Genomic DNA, 26,490 nt, shown 5'->3' with positions numbered 1-26,490 from the left:
GGCTCCTAACTCTTAAATCTGAACTCCCAACCCACACTGCACTCCTGAGTTACACATGTGGTATCTATTTGACATCCCTTCTTGGAGATCACATTCAACATGTCACATTTCAATTCCCCATCAACCTCCTCCTTCAAGCTGTACCTTTCCTATTTTGGGTTTCGATGAATGTCCCAACTATCAACTCAGATGCTCAGCTATGACCAGGGTGTCATTCTACCTTTTCTTCCTATTATCCCTAGTATGTATCTTCTCTTTATCATTCCCATTTTCACTGAAAGAATGTAAGTCTTCATCATTTTTGCCTGGGCTATTATTATAACTCTAGCCTTGAACAAGTCTCCATATTGCTGAAGATTTAAGATGCATCTTTTAGAGTTCGATAAAAATCAGTGGTGGAGTCATTTGTGTATGCAGATTTCTTTGTGGATAATTTTTTTTTATAATTATAGAGCCAATTTTTTAAATATATAGGATTTTTCCAATTTTTCTTTCAAAATTGTGTTAATTTTATAAGTTATATTGTCCTAGGAATTTGGTTATTGCATTTAAATTTTCCAATTTATCGGAATAAAGTTTTTTGTTATAACATCTTTGTATTAGTTTCCTATAGCTGCTATAACAAAATCTCACAACAGAAATTTATTGTTTCACAGTTCTGGGGGCTAGAAGTTGGAAATTAAGGTGTTAACAGGGTCATGTTCCTTTTGGGATCTGCAGGGAAGAACCCTTTCTTGCCTCTTTCTCGCTTCTGGTCGTCAGTCTTTGGTGTTCCTTGGCTCGTAGCTACATTACTCTAATCTCTGTTTCTGTTGTTCCGTGGCCTTCTCCCCGTGTCTGTGTCTTCTCTCCTTCTTATAAGGACACCAGTCATATTGGAGTAGGGCCCATCCTATTCCACTAAGGCCTTATCTTCACTTGATCACATCTGCAAAGATCCTATTTCCAAATAAAGTCACATTATGAGATGCTGGGAGTTAGGTTTTCAAGACATCTTTTTTTTAGGGGACACGATTCAATCTATAATAATCTTGTTGTTTGTTATTATCTTATTTTATTTTAATGCATTTATATAAAAATGGTAAAAGCCAAGAAAATCTCGTAAGAAGAATAACAAAATTGGAAGATTTACATTACTGGTTATCAAGACTTTTTACACAATTACAGTAATCAAGGTGGATTGGAATAGGAGAAAGCATAGATAAATATACCAATTAAACAAAACGGGAAGTCCAGAATAAGCTCAAAAATATATGGATACTTATTTTATAACAAAGGTGGCACTACCTAGCAATGGCAAAATGATGGCCCTTTGAAATATTGGGTGTCCACAGGGGAAAAAAAAGAATCTTAACTCATTCTTCACATTGATCACAAATCTAAATGTGAAAGGCAGATCAATAAAGCTTTTAAGAGAAAACATAGAATATTTTCATGATCCTATTTTGTAGTCAGTAATTTCTTTCCTAGTTCTTCTCTTCCGATAAATGGCACCACCACTCACACAATTGCCCACGTCAACTTTGATTTATGTATTTTCCTCCTGCCCTACACCTGATCATTCACCATGCTCTGTCTCCCACTTCTAAAATGCATATTGAACCCACCCACGTTTTCGTCTTTTCACCACTAAGTTAAAGCCACCATCATCTTCCATCTGTGAAGCCTCCTGTTTTCACTTATTATTTTACTTTCCCAGTTAAGATCCCTCATTGAATTCCCATGACGTGCTAAAACCTCACCTGTCTCAAACCCTTTGAACACGCTGTCTTTCTATCTGCAATGTTCTTCCCTCTGTTCTCCATATGGATGATCCACTCTCTACTTTTCTCTCTCAACTCCTGTCACCTCCTCCAAGAATCTTCCCCTGTAGATCTATCTACATTCTTCCTTCATCTCAGTTATTCCTTCACATATCATGCTGCCTTTTCCTTTGTTGACTTACAACAATCTATAATTATCCTCTATATTTTACTTTTACTCATTAATCAATTCAATAAATATTTATCGTATCTCTTCTGTGCCAGGCAGTATGTTAGGTGCTAAGGATAAAATTAATCAAATGGACAAGGTCTCTGTCCTGAGGTAGCATACATTCAGTGGAAGATACAGCCATTAATCAAATAATCATACAAATGACAATATAATCACAAACTCTAATAGGTGCTTAATGAAAAGCTATTAGATAAAATACCTAACAATTACCACTCCCTTTGCTCACTCCTTAAATTCTGGTACTTGCTGGGTTTCTGTCCTCAGCCTTCTCTTCCCCAGATGTCCCAGTTGGGCCAGAGCTGGAATTTATACAACACTCACAAAGAGTAAGGCAAATTTTGGAGAGTAATTCAGCATTACTGACTTAAATAACAATCCAGCAATTCTGCTCCTGAGATCTCAAAGCAATTCTCACAGCAGCTCTTCTGGTTTCCCAAACAAAGAGAATCACTGTGGCATTACCTGTGATGAGGTGATGCTCGGCAACCCGGGTGTCTCTCGTCAGCTGTACCCTCATCAAGTGGGTATATTTATATATGCGGTGGTTGCACAACACAGAGTATTATTACGCTTCCAATAGAAGCGACAGATTTTATGTAAATATAAACAGTTCTTAGTGAAAAAAGGTCAGAAACAGAAAGCTACAGTAAAATGTCCTCTATATAAGCTAAAGATGCATGCACAAAAAAATCACCCAAAATGTACCCATAATAGGAATATATGAAATGAAAACGCACAAATTAAACAAATAGAATGGCTGCTTAGAGGGACTTAGGAAGGGACGTAAAGTGCAGGCGGGGGACCATGTTTTGGTTTGCCCCTGGCAGGCCTGGTTTATACCTGTGGTCCAGGATAATAATTTTAAAGTATCTTTTTTTCCTCTCAAAAGTATTCTTGCTTGTATGACAAATACAGTTGAATGTGCCAACACCCCGCACATTCAAAAATCCTCATATAAGTTTTGACTCCCTCAAAACTTAAGTCATCCATCAGTCTTTATGGGGGATCGGTTCCACGACCCCCTGCGGATACCAAAATCCCTTATATAAAATGATGTAGATCAGTGCATAGTTTATGGTCACTCGAGAATGGAAATAAGAGGAATAAATAAATAAGAGACCTTGCACAGATCATGAAGAGATGACACAGAATGAAGACTATGGTTAACTCAACCCTCTGCACTTGAGATCCAAACCGAACTAAAATGGAATAAACAACAAAAAAAATCTAGACAAAACAAAAACACCCCAAAATCTGAACAATAGTCACATCTTTGAGATCTAATTACTTGTACTGACATGTAATTCAGTATGGGGACATGGGGACAGGGACTCTAAGCATCTACATTTGGGTTCCAGGCACATAAAGGCATGCCAGGTGCACCGGAGGGCTGAGAAGGAGACTAGGGGCAGCTGGCAGAGGTCAAATTATAAAAACTTCTGGGCCTCTGGGAAGGAATTCACCACAAAGGGAGACATCCAGTAGATAAGTACATGTGCCAAAAGTATCTGGTGATCAAAGGAGGACAGTGATCTAGCTGCTGGACTAGGGACATACCGCAGGGCAGCTGGTTTGGAGAGACCCTGGGAACCTAGCGGGTGGCAGGTATGCACCCTGAGAACAAGGGCTCTGAGAGTGGAGCTGCCACCTCAGTGAAACAGCTGTATGGTCTGTGACCCCCTCACAGCGGAGGGGATGGCGTGCTGTGCTTCTGACCTCCCTGCAGGCCGCCACACGCACGTGATTTCTTTAGCCTCTTGAACGGTCTCCCCACCGTACTAAGCCACCCGGACCTTCCACACTGCTTTCAGAGTGATTTTCCCAGAACACAATCTGACTATGCCTTTCACATATTCATCTTTCTTCAATGAGTTTCCATTGCCTTCGATAAAAGGAAAATTCTTTAGCATCTATACAAAATCTTTCAGGATTGGCCCCCTCCAAATTGTATACTTCTCCACACCCTTCTCCCTCTTGACCCACACACATCAACTTCAGCCTCACTGAACTACCAGCCGCTCTTCACAAGGGTCTTGCCTCCCCTTCCCTCTAGGTCTTTGCACAACCTGTGTCTCCTGCCTAGACTGCCTGTGCAGGACAGGCTCCGCAGCTGGTTTAAAGGCTTGGTGGCCTGACTCAGAATCTACAGGGTACCCAACCCTTGTTCTAGTTCCATGCATGGAATTCAGGAATGTGCACAACCAGGCTATGCTGAAGAGTCTGAATCAGGTTTTTGATTATGCCTCAGTATGTTATGTATACACTGAAGCCAAAGTACTCTGAGATGGCCATGTACTTGGCCTAAGCGAGAATGCTGTGTAGGTTGTGTGCCAGATGCTCTTCCCTCACATCTAGATATAGGTATGTGTTTACATGTGCAAAGGAAAGCAGATACACTGGGAGCTAAGCTTCAGGACCCTCTTTTGCATAATAAACCCCTCCCAATGCCCTGGAAAGATGGATGTTGGCTGTATTTACTAGCTTTTTAAAATGTTTACTTTGCACTCACTTCATTTTTCATTCTAAATAAATATTCACTCTGTACTTTGTATCTATTCATAATTTTATTATTTTTCTTAAAGAAGGCCTTTCCAAACTAAGCTTCAATGCCCACAAAACCTAGAAATACATCCTTATCAGGAAGGAGATAGACTTTCAGAAAAATCTAATGTGACTCTCATTTATTCAGAAGTTCTCACCTGCAGCTATGGGTCATTGTCCTGGGGAAGGTTGTTGGCGTCTCTGTCATGTGTCCTGAGTTCCTTCCTACTCTGTAAATAAGAAACCCTTGTTTGATTTATCCAAGTAGGATCTGCACCTGGTCTTCCTCTCAGCCCAAGTCTAACTGGACACACAGTTGTCACCTACTTCTTCAACAGGCTAACTCCTACTTATCTTTCAGAATTCAGCTCGGGAGTCGCTGTCTCTTGGAAGCCTTCCTGAATGCTCTCAGTCCAGGCTTAGTGCCCACACATAGCAGATCTTCAATAACTGTTGTTTGAATGAATGAATAAAGCTAAGCCATCAAATGAGTCCCCTCTGCTCCTAGAAAAAAATACATCTTTGTTGGTTGGCTCCAGTAGAATCCTGAGTTCTATCTGACACAAGCCCCTACTGCTGAGATTCCTGGGTTATTCCGCCCAGATGATCCCACATCTCCCATACCTGATGCCTTCAGACAAAGGTGGGTCCTTTTGCTATTCTCTTGCTTGACCTAATTCTTTTCAGTTCCTGCCCTTTGTATGCCACCCACCATGGTAAGAACCTTTGCTGATGATCATTTGGTTCTCACAACATTTCCATAAGGTAGCTGTATTAGGCTTTCCATAACAAAGTACCACAGACTGGGTGTCCTAAACAACAGAACTGTATGTTCTCACAGTTCTGGAGGCTGGAATTTCATGATCTCCATGTTGACAGGGTTGACTTCCTCTGAAGCCTGTCTCTTTGGCCTGCAGATGGCCGTCTTCTCCTCCCTGTGCTTTTGCATGTTGTTCCGTCTCTGCATGTCTGTCCCAGCCACCTCTCTTTATACGGATGCCAGACTTGTTGGATTAGGACCCATCTATATGACCTCACTTTACTGTAATGACCTCTTTAAAGGTCCTATCTCCAAATACAGCTATCTTCTGAGGTAGTGGGGGACAAATACTTTAACACATGAAGTTTGGGAGACATAATTCAACCCATGACAGAGTTATCCTCATTTTGTACATAAGGAAACTGATAAGTTACTTGCTGTCTTAGTCTGTTTGGGCTGCTATAACAAAACTACCATAGACAAGATGACTTAACAATCATTTATTTCTCATTCTTCTGGAGGCTGGGAAACCTAAAACCAAAGGCCTCTTCCTGGCTTGTAGACAGTTGCCTTCTCTCTGTATCCTCACATCCCCTTCTTTTAAGGGCACTAATCCCACTCCTGAGGGCTCCACCCTCATGATCTAATTACCTCTCAAGGGACCCACCTCCTAATACCATCACGTTAGGAATTCAGCTTCAACACATGAATTTGGAGAGGGCACAGACATTTAGTCTGTAGCACTTGCCTGTGTTCACTCAGGCAGCAGGTTGAGGAGTGAGGTCTTCTGAACCCAAATCCTGCTGCTTTCTGATACATCCTACAGTCTCCAGGATCACAGCCCCTCTCTCCTGGTCTTCTCTAAGAGGTCTATGTCCTCACTGTCATCTTCCTGCCATTTCATTTCCTGCAAAGTAATATACCTCTACATGCCATGTGAACACCGGTGACCATGACCACAGGATAGGAGGGCATGGGATTAGGAGCTTGTAAAACAGCTGCAGTGGTAGGTGAGGGGTAGGGGCCGGGGTGGGCTTCAGTATAAAAAAGAGGTCCAGGGTACACACTTTAGAGCCAAACCACCCAAATTCAAATCCAGGTTCACTCATTCTCTAGCTACATGGTCTTGGCCAAGTTATTCAGCCCCCCAGTGCTTTAGTTTTCCTCTCTGCAAAACTGCAATAATAATAGTACTAAAGTCATTGTTATTGAGATGACGAAATGAATCACTATGTGAACAGTGGCCAGCTCTTAGTGTGACCTGCATGAGTGACAATAATAATTATTATTACTACCACATTTTAGGGATGGGGTTTCCTCAGTCCCATGTTCTCCCTGCTCAGTTGAGTTAAACTGCTCTGAGGCAGGGGTGGTGCTGGATTCCTGTTGGGGCTCATAGGAGAGTAAAACAGGCAAAGCTACAGCCACACCAACCTGAACAAGTCCAATCCCATCTGATCTTGGAAGCTAAGCAGGGTCGGGCTTGGTTAGTACTTGGATGGGAGACCACCTAGGAAAACCAAGTGCTGTAGGCGTGAAAAATTTAAAAAAATAAAATAAAATAAGGAATTGTAAGCTGGCAAAGTCCTTGCAATCTTTGAGGTCAACCAAAGGTTACCTTGCCTTAAAAAAAAAAAAAAAAAAAAAAAGCATACAAAGAAGGATGAGTGTTTGGAATATGCCCCTATCTCAGTGGCAATGATGCCTGCCTTTACCTCTGGGCTATGAAGTTCAAGGAGAAACAAAATCCTTGGGATTTCAGGCTAGCAGTGCCCTGTAAAAACCTCTGTGGCCACCTCTCTGCCTCCAGGAGGTCCTTCTGTATATCCTCTGCTAGTCTGAGGTCTGAAGAGCTGGGTGACAGCGTGTGGCTGCCAAGAAGTTTTACGGTGCTTCATGCTAGTTCTGGCTTCTATTTTGGGACCCACAAAGGTCAAAGTCAGTCCCTGCCTGCAGGAATGGCGAAATGTGTGCCGGGAGCAGCTGGGTTCCCCAGCCTCCTGGGTCCTACTAACCAGGAGGCACGAACCTCGAACCTATCAAGCACAGGAGTTGACATAAACATTGGCAGTGAGTCCCGAGGGACCTCTCTGTACAGAATCCCCAATGAGCCCCGAGTGGAGAAAAATACACCTTCTCACAGTTCACTCTACAGCTCACCTACCTCCCCCTTCTCCTATTCCCTCAACCAATGAAGTAGCTTGATTAAAAATTAAATACAGTAGCAATTTAAAACTGCCCTGCAGTGGGGGCCCCCATGGGCTGAACCTTCCTGCCTGCTCAGGCTGCTGTTGATTCTGGCAGGGCTGAGGTCCTCACCGGGCCCTGATGCTGGCATGACAACTCACCCATAAAGCACCCTGTAAATAAAGTTCTAGGGGCTCCATCCCGAACCGTCTCCCATTGCGCTGGAGCCCAGAGCACTCAGTGCTTGCTTTTGCTTTAGCCCATTTCTCAGGGGCCCTGTAGGTTTAAAGTGGCTCCAGCCTGTCTACACATTCCCCAGGTGGCAAGATTTCAGGGCGTTGATAGAGATCCTACCCAGGCACTCTGCAGAGGGAAGCCAAGGTAGATGGCAAAGGACTCTAGCTTTGGGTTTCAATCCCTGACTTGCCACTTCCTAGCCATGACTTCAAAAGTCGGCAGTCCTCAAAGTCTGGGCCCTGAGCAGCATCATTCACATCACCTGGGACTTTGTGGAAATGCTAGTTATCGGCCCCCACCCCAGACCTGCAGAATCAGAAACTCAAGCAGAAGACCAGCAGTTCGTGTTTTACCAAGTCCCGTAGGTGACCCTGGTGCATGCTAAAGCTCCAACCTCTGTCTGTCACTTCCCTTGTCAGAGACTCACTGTCCTCATCTAGAAAATGGAGAGAAAAACATCTGTTTTGCAGAGTGGTTGTATTAAATGAAATTACAATATGTGCAAGTGCCTGGCACCACACCTTGTTCCACAGAAGGTGACCCACAAGCGCTGCTGCACCAGAGGGCTGAGGATCCAGACACGGCACGTGAGCCCTCACTCGCACTTCATGCAGGCGGTGCCTCTCATTTGGCCCCAGCTGTGAGGGGTTCTGAAACCAGACTGCATCTCACAAAGAAGGCATCAGAGAGGCGTTAAAAAGCAAGCATCTCCCACAGGGAATGGGAATACGGATCCTCCATTCCAGGGGCAGGCTCGGGCCTTCGGTCTTCACCTATCTTCCTTCTGCCTCTGGGCATGACTGTGTGCGAATAATGCTAGGAGATAAGAATCCATTCTTCTCCAATATTCTCCATACCTCCTGAGCTGGAGTGCTCCCAACTACTACAAACAATTACAAAAGTAGCTACTATGTATTATCTACCTCATGTCAGGCACTGCAGCTACATTATGTACTACCTGTATCATCTATTGTCTTTTCACCATAGCAATAACAGTAGCGCTGTTCATGTTCATCTTTGCTTTCATTAGTGAGAAAAACTGAGGCTGAGGAAGGTCAAGTAACTTGCCCAGGGGCACATGGGAAGGAGCAGGTTCATAGTGCAAACCCAGTTCTCTCTAGTTCCAATGCTCTTTCCACAGTATTACCCAGCTGTTAAGGGTTCCCGTCTATCTACCACTTGTTCAATCACCCAGTTAACATATATTTTTAAGCACCTATCATGTGTCAAGCAGTACACTGAGAATTGTAGCTAAACTGAATTCTGTCTGTTTCTATATAAGCTGGATCTTTTCCTTGCTATTAGGGGAAAAGATGCAAGTTGATCAAAATGTGATTATTTGGGGCATTGAGTCAAATACAGAAACATGAAAAATCTAAAAAAAAAAAAAAAGTTGTTTCAGGTCCTTAATTCCCTCTTGTTTGTTATTCCTACACATCTCACCGCCAGGTTGGAAAAAAGACCAGAATATCTATACATGGGGAACCATGCAAAGGTCTTCAAGGGCTGAGAGGGTATTGTTTAGGGCACACTCGTAGTGTGTGGAGGTATGTGAGATATAACTTTACCTAAATATCCCTCAACTAATGAATGTTCCCAGTCCCTTCCGTTCTCTAGTCCTGCGCATCCACACACACACACACACACACACACACACACACACACACACACGAAGGAAGAAAGAGAAAATAAAAAGGGAAGAATGAAAGTCTATCTTGACTAGACAATAGAATGGACTAGAATTCCAAAAATGACACTCTCTATTGGCCTGGAATCATTGGTCCTTTGGTGCTGGGGGCACATGACTGCTGTCAGCTGCTAATCCAAGTATTACATTCCCTTTCTTCTGGCACCACCCACTAAGGGCTGTAGTTGGCCTTCAAGAGATTCTAAGATCTTCCTAGTAACTAGGGGTAAAGCTAAGGGCACCAAGACAGGACAAAGTGGCAGATTTGTCCCCTTTGATGCAACAAAGAGCTGCAGAATGGGCCTTGTTAAAGAAAACTTTGAGTGTGTCATTGTTATGGAAGCAAACTGGCTGAGCTACTGGGCTATTTTATGACCTAAGTGGGAAGTATTGTGAGTCCCAGGTGAGTTTCTATTTCACACACCTGCTTTCCGCTGTGGCTGGCTTCCCTCTATGCTTGATGAGCCCAGGAGAGGAGAAACTAATAAGCCCTCCAGTAATTGACAGTCCACCATCCCTAGGCTGCCTGACTCCCAAATTTTGGGGACAAGTTTGCTCAAGACCCCAGTGATAGGTAAAAAGCCTCCTTTCCTTCCGACATGACAGCAATAAACTTCCTCTAAGCCCCTAAATTATAAATTCGAAGGGAGCTGGAGGTTCCTGACATTAGAACCTGACATTAGGAAAAGCCCTTGGCCTTAAGCCCCTTGAAAATGTCTAATGGTATAAGTCGCAGATCCTGGACACTGCAAGCTCAGAATTGACAGAGGCCTGGGGTTGGTTGTATATGACACTCATTGTAATGACTTTGGCTCTGTACCTGGAGCATTAAATCCATTCGTTTATTAAATAGCCACTTACGAAGCACCTACTCCGTGACACCTAATATATGTGCCTAAAATTGTCTATGTCATCAGACTCTGATGGGACAACTCCCTAAACTGCCTCTGGGAGAGGGACTTGGGCACTCTGAGTAACCCTGCTCTCGTTCTGTGGGTTTATGCTTCTCCCTCCCCTGATCCCCCTAGGAAACTGGCGAGATTTGAATCGTTTGTGGTGTAGTTAGTGTTGCGTTGCGCCAGTGTTACTGCACTGTTTTTGATAACTAGGCTGTGGGTACGTAAAATGTTAACGTTAGGAGGGAGCTGGGTGAGAGGTATGAAGGAATTCTCTGTACTGTTTTTTCGACTTTTCCGTTAAGCCTAAAATTAGTTCAAAATAAGAAATTTTAAAAAAGAAGGAAGTCTCACCGCGAGTTTCATTGACCCCTGACTGCTTCTTTTCCATCTTTCGGTCTCTGTCATTCTGAACGTCTTTCCATAATCCTTCTAATATCTCCTTGCCCCTCCTCTCTGCCCTCTTCCCTTTCTCAGTGTCTGTCTCTGTCCTTCATTCTCCTTCCCATGAAAATCTGCTCTCCTCTCAAGTTTCTCCTCCCACAGTGATCTGGTATTTACAATCAGTCACCAAATTCTGTTCATTAAACTTCTTTTATATCCATAAGCTCTTCCCTCTCTCCAGCACTACTTCTGAGATTTCTGGGTTACACCATCATTACCCCGCCACAGTCACCTGGGTTGCCCCCAAGCCACCTCACCAGACTTCCCATCTCCGGCTGCTTCATTTTCCACATGCAGCAACCGTCAGGTCTGGCCCCAAGTTAACGCCATCACTGTGTCTGCATCGCCTCCTGATAAAAGCCCAACCCATCTTCGTCATGCTCTGGTGCCTGTTTCTTCAGGGTCAACTCCCCGCCAGTGGCATAACTAGTTTAACTGAGTCCCACAGCACAGTCTAAGAGGGGCTTCTTCACATAACAGACGGAACAGTGCTTCTTTCTGCTAACGGCAGCGAATGTAGGTGTTTTCATGGAAAGTTGAGGCTCCTGGGCTGAGTGTGGAGCAGAGAAGAGGGGAGAGCAGAGGGAGAAAAGGTTTCCATTTCAGCGTCAGCAGAGGAGCCTGTGGAAGAAAGAAGAGAGGCATCTCAAGCCTTCTCAGTACCTAGTCTTCATGAGTTTAGTGTTGGTTACGCAGAGACAACGAGAGATCCCGGAGCAGCTTGTGTCTTCCTGTACGGTGAGAAAATGGACTAGAGTTCTCACAGAGAGTGTGGTTCCACCCGCCACACCTGTACCTTGTTCATTTCAGCCTCCAGCTTCCAGCAATGTTCATTTCAGCCTCCAGCTTCCAGCAATGCCACGTTTTCACCCGTCATTGGGATGAGCTCAATCAACCCTTTAGGAGCCCACAGACCCTGGGCAATGCTGCAGTTACATATTTGTAGTTTTATAAACTACTTACCCACTCCTCAGTATATTATGTTTCAATAGTACCAAACACATCACAATGTTCTAGCCTTTGGGGGCAAGGGAGATAGAGCGTGTATAGGTTTGTATCCATCAACCCTTGGGTAAGGAGTATATCTGCAGTGGCAGAGGAGTCAGGTTATACTCTCCCACCTCCAGCAGAGCAGGTTCCAGCAGCTTGAAGGCAGCCCTCCTAAAAAGAGACACAGGGGTTGGCTGTTGGGAGTGAACACGCACCAGGAGGCTGTGAACACAAAAATGGCAAAGGAATCTGAGAGGATACTGGCAAAGCAGGACAGCATCTGCTAAAAAGGGGTTTGTTGCAATTTTAGATGGGGGCGGGCAGGGAAGGCCTCTCTGAGAAAATGACATTTGAATAACAACTGCGGGAAGTGGGAGCAAGCTATGGAGATATCCCTAATGTACATGGCGGTGCCTGGCACATAGCAGATGCTCCATATTATGTGCAGAATAGATGAAGGAATGGGCGAATGAATGGATGAATGGATGATGGACGAACAAATAATGAATGATGCCCTTTGTGCCTTTTCACCTGCATGGGAAGGAGTCCGGGCTCCTGGTCTTTACTCAGAGGTCCAGGTCTGACGTCGTAGAGGGTGGCTCATGCAATCAGCAGCTCTAGGTGCAGGGTCTCCTTCTGCTCTCCTGCTGACCACCCAGAGCCAGAAAAAAGAATTAGCATCCTTGTGAAGTAAACACTCCAAGTCTTGGAGAGTTGCAAACTTGCTGGGTGCGTGTGGGCTGCCTCCGGAGCAACAAATGAGCCTGGGCAGATGGCGCGGAGATAAATGGCGCCATCTTTTTACTGTAGCAGTACAGCCGTAATTTTGCAGAGACATTTATTAGGTGGCGTCTCCCTTCTGCAGGATTGTGCTGTAGCTGGTGCACAGAGCCGCTGCCAGCAAGGTGGAATGTGAACCCTAGTGCTGATGGTATAATGGGTACCCACGTGTCTCTCATTCCTTTCTTACCATTCCCGCTTCTGACAATTTATAGGTTAGTTTGATGCTTGAATAGCTCTATCTCTCTAGTAATATGTATTCTTTGTAAGTATTTCCTGCTGTGGCATATCCTAAGAGAACTCCATCAAATAATTATCTTCCTCTTTATTTATTCTCCTTCTTTTCACTTGATCTGCATCACCATAAAATATTCCATAGTCTCCTCTGAGTAGAAAGGCTTCTCCGTGATTGTAAAGTGTATTTATGTACAGTATTATATCCGCACCAGGTAACTCTTCATCTCAGCACTTGCTGGATTGACAGGGCTCTGAGGCTGCAGTGGGTTCCCACCACCTTCTGTTGGGACAGGGAGAGCTGGGGTCTTTGAGGCCATTAGCTCAGCCCAAGGTGTCGGTGGCATGGAGAGGCCAGCTCAGGACACTATGTCTAGAAGTACCTCAGCACTCCCTGACCTTGACCTTTTTGCCTGGAATCTCCAGTGACCCCCCTTTTGCCACGAGGAGTCTTGTCCAACTTTGTCAAACTCTACCGACTTCGCAGGAAGTGAGGGCTCCCTAGGAAGCCGCGGCACCTGAGTGTCTGGGCCCCGCGGCTGGGACTCGGCCACCTTCTTTCTTTGGGACCGCTAGGCCTTTCTTGTGCATGTTGCTTCTTCAATTTGACTGAAAGCTCCCTGTGGGTAGACACAACATCTTTTACCTTCCTTAGTTTTCCTAAAGCCTTTAGCACAGAGCTAGGGAGCAACTCACAATTAACAGTAAGTCCTTATGGCTTCGAGTCCCTTTCTAGGAAACGTGATCTCATAAAGCCCTTCCTTCCACGCTCGCATTAACTTGCTTATTTAATAAATGGCTTTACAATTTTGTAAGAATCTTTCCACCTAGATGACAAGCTCCTGCAGTATCTTACACTCTCAGAACCAGGGGTCCCACCGTGGCCCTCATATCTAGTGTATGAACACGAATCCTGGGTTTTCTTTTGCTCTTGTTTTATCTTCCCACTGTCCAATTTACACAACCTGGAGGAAGAAGCAGCAAAGTGTTTTAGTGTGAGTGCACCACTTAGAGCGCATCTCGACACCTGGGTTCTAGTCAATTTCAATACTACCCTTCAGAGACTCACGGACTTTTCTGGACTTCATTTTTCTCATCTATAAAATATGGAAATACTTATAAGATTACAAGAGCCAAAGATCTAATGGTCATTTGGTCCAATCCCTCTGCCTCCAGATGTGTATCTGTCTACTCTAGAAAGGCTACCAGAGGTGGAAATTCAACAACCTTACCTGTGCCCTTGACCCAAGGTTTAACCATCCTTGTGTTCAGAATGCCTTCCTTTGGCCTCTACAGTTTGCTTGCACTTTAAGCAGAATCTCCATGTTTTCTCAATTGCTCATCAGAGGGAGTGTAGGCATTTCTCATTTCACCATTTGGAGCTGAGTGGGGGAGGTTGGAGTGATGGTGAGGGTGGGGTGTGACACTTCCCTGGGAACTAGTTCTCCATCTAAGTCAGTGTCAGGATCACCTGTGCAACTTTAAACACCTGCTTGGGCTGGGAACACACCTTGGATCTGCTGGGTAGAAGTATCTGGGGTTTGGGTTCCTGCAAGCTCCCCAGTTGATTCTGAAGTCCCATCAGGGTTAGAGAGGGTCCGTGGGGGCCCTGCAGCTCTTTCCCTAACCCCTATCTCAGTAGGCAGGTCTCAAAAACCTTCTGGGGTCTCAGCTTCTCCTATCACTGGGCTGTGGAACAGACTTATGGATGAGGCAGCTGACAGCATCCACTTCAGGACCACGGCCATGGCTGAGTACCACAGCCTCGTAACAAGCCCAGGGCAGCAGCGATGGACCTGCACCAAGAGTCGGGCTGAATGTGAGGCTGGCCCCTTGCCTCTCTAGCAGACCTCGGTGATCCTATACCCTGTCAACACTGCCTGGAGGAAGTATCATCCACACTGACAACCAAGCAGACTAGATTGACATGGGAGCTGATAGGCTTCCTTTTGTGGTCACTGCGGAGTTTACTCTTCTAAAATCCATTTCATTCCAGTTCCTGACTGTGTGCAGGCTTCCTGCTAAGATCAGACAGGATTCCTGACCCCATGAAGCTTAATACCAAAGCAAGGCCTCATCCTCCAGCCCTCCTGCAGCCTTGAACCCCACTCTATGCACAGAACTTCCCAGTGCCTGGGCTCGTGAGGCCTCTCTCTTATACACCCTCCTGCTGGGGCCCCAGATCCCAGATGAGGCTGAATCGACCTTAGTCCACAGCAGAAAATGTGCTTTGTCCTGAGCTCTTTGGGAAGGAGCCATGTGGCCACACATGGTCACTGCTTAGGGTCTCACTTCTTGGGCCAGACCCCTCTTCTATCCCTTCCTCTGCCTCCTACGTGGTCAGTAAACTTTCAGATCCTTTGGTCCATATTTGGCTTTGCCAGTTCTCAGGCCTGAGCTTCTTCTGTTGTCTTCTTGACTTACAGGAACACGACTTATTTCAAATACCCACTCTCATGTCTCAGCGTGCTCCACTCACCCCTCTCTCAGAGCAGGAGAGTTTAGCACAGGGAGCACCTAATGAGGTTTCCCATATCTTTCTGGAAACGGCGTTTCTGAGCTCCCCAAACCACAGCCTGGGGCATCACTGCGGGAAGGGGCTGGCAGATGACCGGTGGTGCTCTGGGAGGGCCACGGCCTCAAAGGGTTCTCTCCTCTCCCCACTAGATTGACCCATTCCAGAAGACTCTTTTCTACGTAGCTGACCATTCTCCATCTTGGCCAGGCCTGGAGGTGAGCAAGGCCTGCCACAAGTCCAAAAAGAGGGGGAGGGAAGAAATGCCTTTGCCCCAGCTCTTCTCCTTGTTTTGGTGTGCTCTTCACACCCAGGGAACCTTCCAGACACCACGGAAAGTTCAGCAGCAGCTGTTCGGCATTTACATTTTACACAGTGCAAGGTTATTTGACTGCCACAATTTGATCTTCTCTAGTTAATAACCTTGACTTATGGAATATAGCAGCAATGACTCAGTTCCTTTTCCTGCCAAGAATTCCTGCTGCCGGGAGTGGTAGGTGAGCACGGACCCCTCTGTCCGAGACCCTGTCTTCTTGTCCCACCGGGAAGGGAACCCTGCAGGACTGGGGAAGTCCAACAGGCTACGCCTATGCCCAGGTCTTCCCCCAGCTTCTCCCTCACTTCCTCTTTGCAGAAAAAGGCCCTTGGCTCTGGTCCCTTTCTCCTGGCACCACCAGTTGCCTGCCTCTCTTCGTCCTCCTCAGTCCAGAGGCCTCTCCTCTCCTCTCCAGGAGTCCTTCCTGGCAAGGGTTAACTGTGTGTATAAAATTGATTGCGATTTTAGTAATTCGGTATAATCACAGTCTACCAGCAGGTTGCTTTTCCAGCAGGAGGGTTTGGAATTATTTTCTGGAGTTTGCAATATAGAACTTAAATTAAGCCTCAGAAGTCAGGGGAGCTCCGCAGCATCCCTAATGTGGTGCTAAATTCTCAGCAGCACAGTCTCTGTATTAAAGCCTTTGCTGGCAATTAGGTTCATTAACTATCACAATACCTTATTTATTACTCGTCGTGCCATATGGTTTCCCAGCTAAAGGATGGCGCCCGTTCTCCTACAGACCATTTGGCATCATAAAAATGTTAACAAATAATATTATGGCTCTCGGGGGCACGAGGCCTCGCTGGGTTCTGGGTCTGAGCGGTGGGAGAGAATATGAAAACATTTTTCTTCTATGGTGAAATAAAAAATTCCTCAAGATGGAAGTATTCAAAGAATATAACACTTGCATAACATAAATGGGAGTTTTATTTACTCCCATAATGGTTATGTCAATATTTGCATCAGCTAGGACTTTCACTCATCTTTTTCTCTGTTCTCTTTTAGGGTTCTTTTCACTTTCATCTTTCCTTCTCTCCCCTCTTACTCCACTGCTTCTATAGTATGAGGCCAACCACAGCTGGCACCACCCCAAGGCCTGGGAGGAAGCTGTGGGGTGAGGGCTGCCCACAGGAGCCTCCCATGATTCACCTGCTCTGGGGTCCATTGCAGCTCCCACCTGGGTGTGGTACCTGCTCTGCTCGAACCCTGCCTCAGGGCTTCATCTTCCAGTTCTATCTTCAGCTAATGTTTTCAGCAGAAATTTGGAAACAGACATTCTGCTGCCCAGGCCTTGCCAGTCCTCTCTCACCATGGAGAGTGGGCATGCAGGTGGCCAGAGCAGGAAGTGAAGAGACACATCTCAAAGGGCCTGTCAGAAAAAGCCATCTTGAGAGGATGAATCCTCCCTCTGTTTCTTATCCCCTAGATGTGGAATATCTCTGGGGGATGCAAACAAAAATTAAATAGAGGGGGAGCTCTCTGCCAATTCCTCAGTGTGCAATAAGCAGGTCAGCCAGCTGTGAGGGGCTCCCCTCACTTCCACGCTATGGCCTTCCTCTGAATGGAGGGTTGGCCTGGGTAGTATCCAGTGTAGGTCCCAGGGAGGACTCTTTGATTTACCTTCTCCAAAATGACTCCTCAGACCTGATGAGGATGCTCCTTGGGAAGTAATATAATGTAGCAGTTAAATGACAAACACTGGAGCTAGACACCCTAGTTTTGAATACTAGCATTGCCATCTTCTAGCTGCATAAACTTTTTATGGTTCAGTGTCTTCATCTGAAAAATGGGGATCATAATAGTACCAACTCTTTAGGGTTGTTCCCAGGACTAAATGAGTCAGCCTCTCCAAGGGCCTAGGACAGTAGCTGGCACAAAGCGGGTGCTACACAGGGCATAGCTGTGGTTAGGAATGGTTCTGTTAACCTTCTTTGCTCTCTTTCCTTTGATGCTTTGAGGCATTTGGAGGGTGGACCACTCCCAAGTCTACAACTCCGCAGCATCAGCCCCAGTCCTGATTCGGACCCTGAGATCAAGCCATGTGGTTAGGGGCAGCCAGTGCCAGGATGACCTCTGCCCCAACTCACATACAATTTCCTCTGCTGTGATGACACACTGTCATCTGGAGATCACAAGCATTGAGCCTCCCTGCACATAATTCCTCACCACCAACAACCATTGTGGGCTGAGGCTGATGGAGACCTAATTGAAATCATTGACCAAGGACGTCAGGCCAGACCTTCGAAATGACCAGAGAAGGGGGTAACATGACCATGGTCATACAGCCAGAAAAGGGCAGAAGCAAGATCCTAGTCTAAGCTCCCACTCCCCAGACCCTGCTCAGCAGATCAGAGAGGAAGGGAACAGAATGCAGCAGTGGAAAAACAAAATTAAACAAATTCCATTACGTATCAATTACATCCAAAGCACAGAAAGCATTAAGCCCAGGGGATGAGGCTCTGAGATGAGCTGACTTAGGCATGGCAGCGCCAGGAGAGCTGCCCCTCATGTCCAAACCGTTAGGCCTTGGGGTCCCTAGGAAGAAACAGACTAATTCAGGGGAGGACAATGTCAAAGGAAGCCCATTCCCATTCCTATGAGTACTTCACAGTTTGAAGTGTTCTTGACTGCCTGGTTCCTCAGTGTCTTCATCTGTAAAATGGGGATCATAATTGTACCCATCCTGTAAGGTTGCCACTGTCTAATGGAATCTCTCCCTCTGTCCAAAGGCACCTGGCTTCCCTTCCTACTTGTTTGCAGTGACTAGTTTGTTTCCCCTTTGCTTCTCCAAGAGGTGACTGCCTTGGGGAAACTCTTCCAGGATGCAAGGTGCCGGGCCTCGGGTTATGCGTTAACCATGTGCAAAGGCACAGGTGCACACACGCATGTGCGTGTGGACGTGTGTGCTCCCACATGCAAGGATACTGTGCCTAAGTATTTGCACAGCCCAGTAATAATTCTCCCAGGACATGTCATCGGATTTTCAGAGCTCATTTTTCACTTTCTGAGTCTACTACTCTGGGCCAGAGTTTTGGGGGCATGTTTCCCAGTACTTCTCTACCTCATTTCCCCCATTTGTAAAGGGGGAAAAAATGAAAGGACGGATTTCAGAGTTGTGATGAATAAACAATACATGTAAAAAGCTTAAACTATCATCCTGTAATGTGCACTCAATATGTGCTAGCTATCACTCTAATCATTAATATTATGTATGATCATCTACCATGAGTCAGGCTCTATTATCTACCCATGTTATATATTTTTTTCTATGTATTATCTTGTTTAGTCACCACGACCACCTGTAGGGAGAATAGTTTCTTCCTCTTTATAGAAAGCAAAACTAAGGCTCACGGAGGAGACAGCTAGCTAATGGAAACACAGGCATTCAGGCCTGTATCCTTGACCCTGTCTGGTGGATATTCTAACATAAGATGTTGCCTTTCCTCTGCTCCCCGGCAAGACAGGCATGGGGCAAGCAAGGCTCCACTTCCCCTGGGGAGAGAATAAGGGCTGAGGCATCACCCCAGCCTGCCCTACTTCTAAGGGTTATGCTGTCCTGTGTTGTCACCCCTGCCCAGCAACCTGGGCAAGTCTGGGAAGGGGAGGGTCAGGCCAGCCACCTGGGATAGGTCTCTCTAGGACTGTGCCCTCCAGGGCAGAACAATCAGGGGTAAATTTACCAAAAGCTGTGACTCATAAAGAGGAGAAATGAGTAGGAGATTATTAGAAGATTGTTTTCAGGAACATGAGATAGAGACCAGAGAGAGGTGGGTAATTTTAATCCCATGCAGCTGCTGGAAATTAATTTAATTATGCTGGTGCTGGCTCTTCTCCCTTCCAACCCATTTCATCTCAGGCCTGATGGAATGAGGAGCCTAAAGAGACCGCCCAACCCCTTCAGGCAGCTTTGGGTACTGCAGCCCTAGGTGAACTTAGCTGATGGATAAACTGGCATTTTTTTCAATCTAGACTCTTTTCTCTTCTTAAAAAATTATTATCAAAAGATTTATTCATTTATTTTAATTAGTTTCAAGTATGCATGACATTGGTTAGACATTTATATAGTTTATAAAATGATTCCCCTAATTGTTCCTTCTCTCCTCTGGTTTTCCACTTAGCCGATACATTAATGCTAACTGCATTCCCTCTGCCATGCTCCTCGTCCCCTTGACCATCTATCAACTACTAATTTTTACTTCTTCAACCCTTCACCCCATTCTGACTCTTTTCTTGAGAGGGTACTGAAGTGAGATAACAAGAACTTCCCAGGAGCAGAGTGAACTATGTGAACGGGGTTAAGAGGCTGTAACCCATCTCCTGCTACTCCTAAGGACCAGAGATACCTACCGGGCCCTTTGCTTCTCAAGTCTGTGCCAAGCATCTGAGTTCCAACCCAGCTCACTCGCCCAATGCGGGCACACACCCAGGCACAGGACCCGGACCAGCGTCCGACACCGGTGTCAGGGACGCCCTGTGGGGGAAGGGAACACAGAAGCTCAAACCGGTGCTCAGATACTAGACTGAGGAGCACACTGGAGGACAGACACACTCACTCGTATCCGGATGCTGACATCACTGCCACCTACTCTGGTACATGCATTAGAAGCCAGCAAAAGCCTGATTTTAACGAAGGCCTCTAGATCCTTGCTTCACGTTAGAATAACTTGAGGAGGTCCCATCGTCGGAGATGTTTGACTTAAGTGGCCTGTGGTGGTGCCCAGACAAGGGTATTTTCAATGCTCCCAGGTGATGCTAACATGCAAAGCAAAGGCGGACACCACGGGATTTTGAGATGAACCCCTGGTCCCACTCAGACCAGGCGTCCTGTTCAGTTCTGCCTTGTGACCACTAGAGGTCAGCACGGCTTGGAGGCAGCGGCAGCGCGGGGGCCCAGTAGGGCCCGCACTGCCCTGCCGGCACCTCTAGCTGCTGTGGCCTCAGGCGCATGGATGGAGGTCAGTCGCCAGCTGCGCCCCAGGCTGAGAGCCGACACCGCGAGGGGGCGGAGGCGGCCTGGGGGGAGGATTAAAGCCTGTGGACCACAGAAAGTCAACTTATAAGACTTTTTTTTTTTTTTTTTTAAAGCGTCTCCCATTAAAACCTCACAATACAGGCTGTGTCAGGGAGAGCTCCTCTACACCAGGATTTCCCATCTGGTCACTGCCACGCTCCGTGCACAGCTGCGTGCGTCCTGAAGGTGCCTGCAAATAGGGGACCTGCATCAATATAAAGGAGAAATATTTTGCCTTTTCTGTAGGAGGAGCCAGGATTTGGATTCCAAGGGTTGTTTATTTTGACTCACCACTGTTTTGGCTGGAGAAGAGTAAAGCAGAGAGTTCCTTTACTTTGGCTGAGATGTGGCACACATAACTGAGCAGAGCCCAAATTTCAGATGAGCAAATAAAAGTCAGCCAGTGGTTCAATCTTTCATCAGCCCCAAGAAGAATAAGGTCAAGGATAGAGAAAAAAGAGGCTTCCCTATATTTCAGCTTAAGAGAAATGAAAGCAAGGCTAATCTACCTTCTACTGAAGATACTTGACCTCAAAATGAAAAATGCCGAGGCTCCCTAGCTGTACTCCTGCTGGGCTTCCAGCCCTGGAAACCTCCTTGGGACACGCGTGCTCCTGGTGCTGCCCACAACACCTGTCCTAATTGCCCTTTATAAAGTCCACTTTTTCCTCTATAAACTGGGAGGCTCCTTGACGGCAGAATAAGTTCTTTGCACACGGAAGGTGTGCAATAAACATCTGTCAAACCAAAATGTTCGTTGCCAATATCATCTTAAATCTAACTTGCACAGTATTCAAAATCAACCCACAGAGAAAATTTTCTAGATCCTTCTCTGTTCTGTCCCAAAGCGTCCCTCATTCTTAACCCTAAAACATTTGAAGGAAATTTGTTAAAAATCCAGGTCACTGAGCCTCATGTCCCTAGAGGCAGTTATTGGGGAGGCTTTAGGGTGGAGTACAGGAACATGCATTTTTGACATGTGCCTCAGGTGATTCTGAATTATCAGGGAGATGAGCCTTCTCTTCCCCTACCACCCCCAACTCTTGGCTGGGCTCTTTACCCAGCCTTGACTTTACCAATTGGTGAAGTCCAGAGGGGTAGGCCAGGGTGGATTCTGATGCCCCTACAGGGATGTCAGTCCTTTTGTCCTCCTAGCAGGGAATTGCTCTCATCACCTCCAACAGAGAGGCACCAGGGTTTCCTTCTCTTGCCCCACCCAGTCTGGTTCACTCCCATGGTGCAGCTTCTTCCTTTTCTCCTCTGATTTCATGTTAGCCCTTTTCTTGATTCCCCTCACCAAGCCCAGCAGCTGGGGCAGGACAGACATGCCAGGCCCCTATTCTGGTATGAGACTATTTTGGGGTAGGGCCTCAAACTTGCCTGTGGGCTGGACTTGGGGCCCTTGTAGATGTGGTTCCAGGTCTCAGCCTGCCCCTTAGTGAAATGAAAGGATTTAGGGCAGCCAGAGGAGAGAGGGGTCTGAGGACCTACAGTTTAACCAGCAGCCCGCTGCCCACTTGGCCACTGTCTTGACCTCCATGAAAACCCTCTTCATAACCACTCCAAAGAGACATGATAGTGATGAGTTCTATAGACATTCTCCTGTTTCACAAAGACACTGTCCAAAAGACCATCCTTCTGGGAGTCATCTCCATGAGTCTAACTACAATAAAATAGCTTCGTTTATTGATCACTAAATATATTGTAAGCATTGGACTAGGTACCTTAATATACATTATATTAAAACTTAAACCAACATCAAAAAGTAGCCACGCATACATACTACTCTTTCCATTTTACAGATGAGAAAGAGAGTTTACATAATGTTTCCGGGATAGAGATAGGATTTGAACTCAGATCTGTCTGGCCAAAGCTCGAAAGCTCAACCTCAAAACTAAAGAAAAGGTCAAGCCTCTTATTACTCTGCCCAGGGCTGTTTTGTGGCATTCTAGACAAAGTGCCTAGGGCCAACAAAGGTCTGTGAAATTGCTTGACGCTTGAAAAACTGCATTGATTCTGAACTACAAAGAGAAAATGACAAAATTAAAATGTTTAAAACCACTTATTTACATGACAACAAAACACATTATGACAAGTAGTTAACCACAGTTCACATCTTACAGTTTTATACAAGGATGTTTCACGAGGGGCATAAGCATATTGTGATAAACTGGGGGCGGCTCATAAAGGAGGAAAGCCTGGGGGCCACTCGCACCATGCCTACCCCCAAAACCTTCTCCCCGACCCCAACCCCGCCTGACCCCAACCCCGCCTGGCCCTACTCGGCTATAAACATTGTGTTTTACCCAGGCCCCTACAATAGAAACATGAAGGAATGCAAAAGGACCAGAGTAGGTATCAGGTGCTCTGAGCAATCTCCCCAGAGCCACTCCTTCTTCCAGTTTTCTTGCCTGCAGACTGGAGAAAATATACTCGTGCCACCTAACTCCCAAACAGTCATACGCTCAAATAAAACCATTTTCTGAAGAGCGTCAAGTCCCTTAGTCCAGCCAAAGATCCTGGATCGTAAAGGATGAGAATCACTCAAGATGGAAAATACAGGCTCAAGTCAAAACAAGGAAACAAAAGTTTTCATACACTAAAAGGGATTCCCAGCGTCTTATCCAAGAGCCCATGAATTTTCAGATTATTACTGACGCTTATATAGCACTTCGCATTCTTTATCTCATGCAACCATCCTAACTATGTTGTAAAGAAAGTAGGACTATCTTTTCTTATTTCTCTGTCACAGGCACAGAAGGGTGAAGTGACTAGGTCAGGGTCTCTCAAATAGTGCTAAAGCTTTTAAGACTGACTGGGATACCAGCCCTACTCTGGCTACTTATGTAACACTCTTCGCCTAAACTGTCTCATTTGGAAATGGGTACAACGAGAACCATCTTTAAAATGGATATGTAGCAGCCACTACCTATTATTTAGGATTGTCATGAAGCTCGATGAGAAAAAGCATGAAAAATCACTCAGCATAGTTACTATGTAGGTGTAATTATTATTTATTACTATAGCTATTATCACAGCATACATGCATTTTCTTTTTTCTCTGAAGCCTCTCCCAATCCAACACATACATGAACTTTCTTTCCAGGAATAAAGATCTTAGATCTGAGCTCCTTGTGGAGACTGGGCCAAAATAGCAGCCTGACTTTGGCTTGATTCTCAAGATCATGCAAAGGAGACAGATAAGTTAGACACAGAGAGGAAGGAAATAAATAGCTGAGAAGTTAGACATAAAGTGAGGAGGAAGAGGAGAGCCAGGAGAAAGGCCGGGCTGGCAGCCCAATTATTAAAGCTCCAAACCAGTTACACATCCCCACCTTGGCGGCTTGGAGGAGCCTGAATGCTGAAGGGCAAAGTTGAAAAACAGGCACTGGGCGGATGGGGAGGTCCCAAGGTACTTGGGAAACTGGTTTCATTTCATTACCAACAACTCAGACCCACATTGTCACAGGAAGATATAAACCACTTAGTTCAAAAGCTGGAGTCACACTTAGCCTGGCTATAAAGTTAGCACTGCCCAGGCCGGGTTCTGAAAGTGACTCCCCTACCCCGTTAGTGCAGAGAATATGGGGAAGGAGCCCTGGGAGGCCTGGCTAGCTCGTTAGGTCTCAACCCTCAGCCTAGCACTGCCATCCTACATCAAACTAGCCAGCTGGCCACCAGTGGTGAGCTGAGTTCACATCAGCTTTGCTCCAATTCTTGAATCATATCGAGCATAGGTGACCCTGGAATTAGACTTTGAAGGGTAAAGGGCTTTGGCCCAAACAGACAGGAAAGGGTACAACACGAAGCCTTTCCAAAGCTGTGGAAGCCTGACAACGTTTAGGAGGCAGAATGGCGCCAAATTATAAAAGCTTTAAAGGCCATGCCAAGTAGTTAAGGCCTTTTTAAAAATGTAGACCATGAGAAGAGCTGTTGGAGGGTTTTCATTTGAGGAATGACATATCTGTCCTTTAGAAAAATAATCCCAGTGACCATTTGAAGGAGAGGATGCCAATAAGTGGCTAGAAGCAGGCTGGTAAAGTGAGCCGAATCCTCCCCAAGGTCAATCTATCTTCTAGTTATGTTGATGATATTTCTAGACAAAGAAGGATTACATGACACAAGAGGAAAAAAGAGAAAACTTGCAGAAAGCGCCAATGAGCAGATGAGGCTAGATGAGGCGAGCGTGATGCCTAGAGGGCAAAATTTAATGTTGCGCCACTCTTAGGCTCGGGCAAATGTCAGGAGGGTGATGCCTCTTTAAACTTTGCACCCTAGGTGCCTCCCCTGCGTCACCCTAGTCCTGGCCCTGCTAACCAACCCATTTTACTGGACCTACCTGGAGGTAGTCGGTTGTGATCTCTCCATGGAGCATGGGCTTGGGAGCCCCCAAGCCTGTGTTCATTTGTAGAATGCTTAAATACAAAGGCAAGAACACTGGCTACGGGCAGACCTGGAGCTAGTCCTAACTCGTTAGGAGCTTGAGTGCTCTCATCTACAAAATGGTAAAATGATGTGAAAGTACTGGAAACGGTGCTACACAAATTCCAGGCATTGTGACTCGTTTTGCCTTCGCCTTGGCTGGCACACCCTTACAGAGCAGGTTGTCGTGATGCATGAGGGTGTTTCTTTTGGAAGCAGTGCTAGTAAAAATAACTGCAGCACAAGCAGCATGGCTACCTCAGAGCCTGTGGAAGGACAGACTCCTTTCACTTCCCTGGCTGCTCCTTATTCAAGCCAGAATCCCTCATCCTCAAGGGCATGCTGCCTGTTTGTTTAAGTCTTCCGAGAGAGAGAGAGAGAGAGAGAGAGAGAGAGAGAGAGAGAGAGAGAGAGAGAGAGAGAGAGAGAGAGAGAGAGAGAGAGAGAGAGAGAGATTGAGAGAGAGAGAGAAGTAGCACATTTCTTATTTTGTTCTTTAGTTTTTGAACAAATATTAGGAGCCTTCTATATGCAGGCATCGTCCTGGTGCTTTGGATACAAAGAGAAAGAAGAGTCCAGCCCTCTGCCCTCATGAAGCTTACATTAAGTAGAGGAGAGCTCCAGGGAGGTTCCAGGGAGGGGAGCCAGGAAATAAACAAGCAGTCCTATAAACAAAGGAAGCAATTTCCCCCCAGAGGGCACACAGAGGCAGGAGGCAGCTCCAGATTAAGCAATTGGAGGGAAGACTTTTCTGGGGAAGTGTTGTTTGAGTTGAGATGGTAACATGGAAACAAGTGTATTGTGTGATGATGGCAGGAGATATTTGCATGGGGAACCAGGTATATCAAGTGCAAAGGCCCTGAGGTGGGAACTAGCAACCTTTAGTTATCTGTTTTGAGTCAGGTGTATAATGTTTGGTCATGATTTCTGAACAAGAGAGGAACAAACATGTTTCTAGACCTGATTCTTAGCAGCATATCTATATCTATATCTGTATCTCTGTCTACTTCTCTATCCCCTTCTCTGTGCCAAGGACACCTTATTTGGGTCACAGCTAAACATTCCCCTAACTACAGTTGCCATGCCCCATCCCCCACTCCTTCCTCTATGACCTAGCCATGGCTTCACCACTGATACTTCCTTTTCTTTCTAGAACCACAGACAGCCATCACTGACAGAAGCACCTTACCATTTCCTGGACAAGTTGAAGTCCAGCTCACTCTCACTCCTCCTCCATTTTGCCTGCTCCCGTGTGGAGGTAGGAGGCTCCCCAATACCAGGGTTCCCTCGAGATGGGACTCAAAGCTGTGATAAAGAAAGCCCTCTTACTTTAAACACACCCACATCATACCTTCTCTCAACCAGAAGGTGCCACCACCTAATTTCAGTGTATTTGATAGAGTTCATAGAGTATTATAGAATTTTACAAGCGAAGACAGGCTTGGCTATAAAACTAGTCCAGTATTTTCATG

General features: G+C 45.9%; 1 pseudogene; it reads left to right on the top strand.

Moving 5' to 3' along the window:
• Positions 1-6,712: 6,712 nt before the first annotated feature.
• LOC118603241 lies at positions 6,713-6,831 on the top strand (annotated as a pseudogene).
• Positions 6,832-26,490: the final 19,659 nt, after the last annotated feature.

Source organism: Rousettus aegyptiacus, unplaced genomic scaffold, assembly GCF_014176215.1.
Source record: "Rousettus aegyptiacus isolate mRouAeg1 unplaced genomic scaffold, mRouAeg1.p scaffold_m13_p_5, whole genome shotgun sequence".
In the NCBI taxonomy this organism is placed as follows: domain Eukaryota; kingdom Metazoa; phylum Chordata; class Mammalia; order Chiroptera; family Pteropodidae; genus Rousettus; species Rousettus aegyptiacus.
Note: the sequence above shows the minus strand (reverse complement) of the source record. Positions and strands in the feature narration are given on the sequence as shown.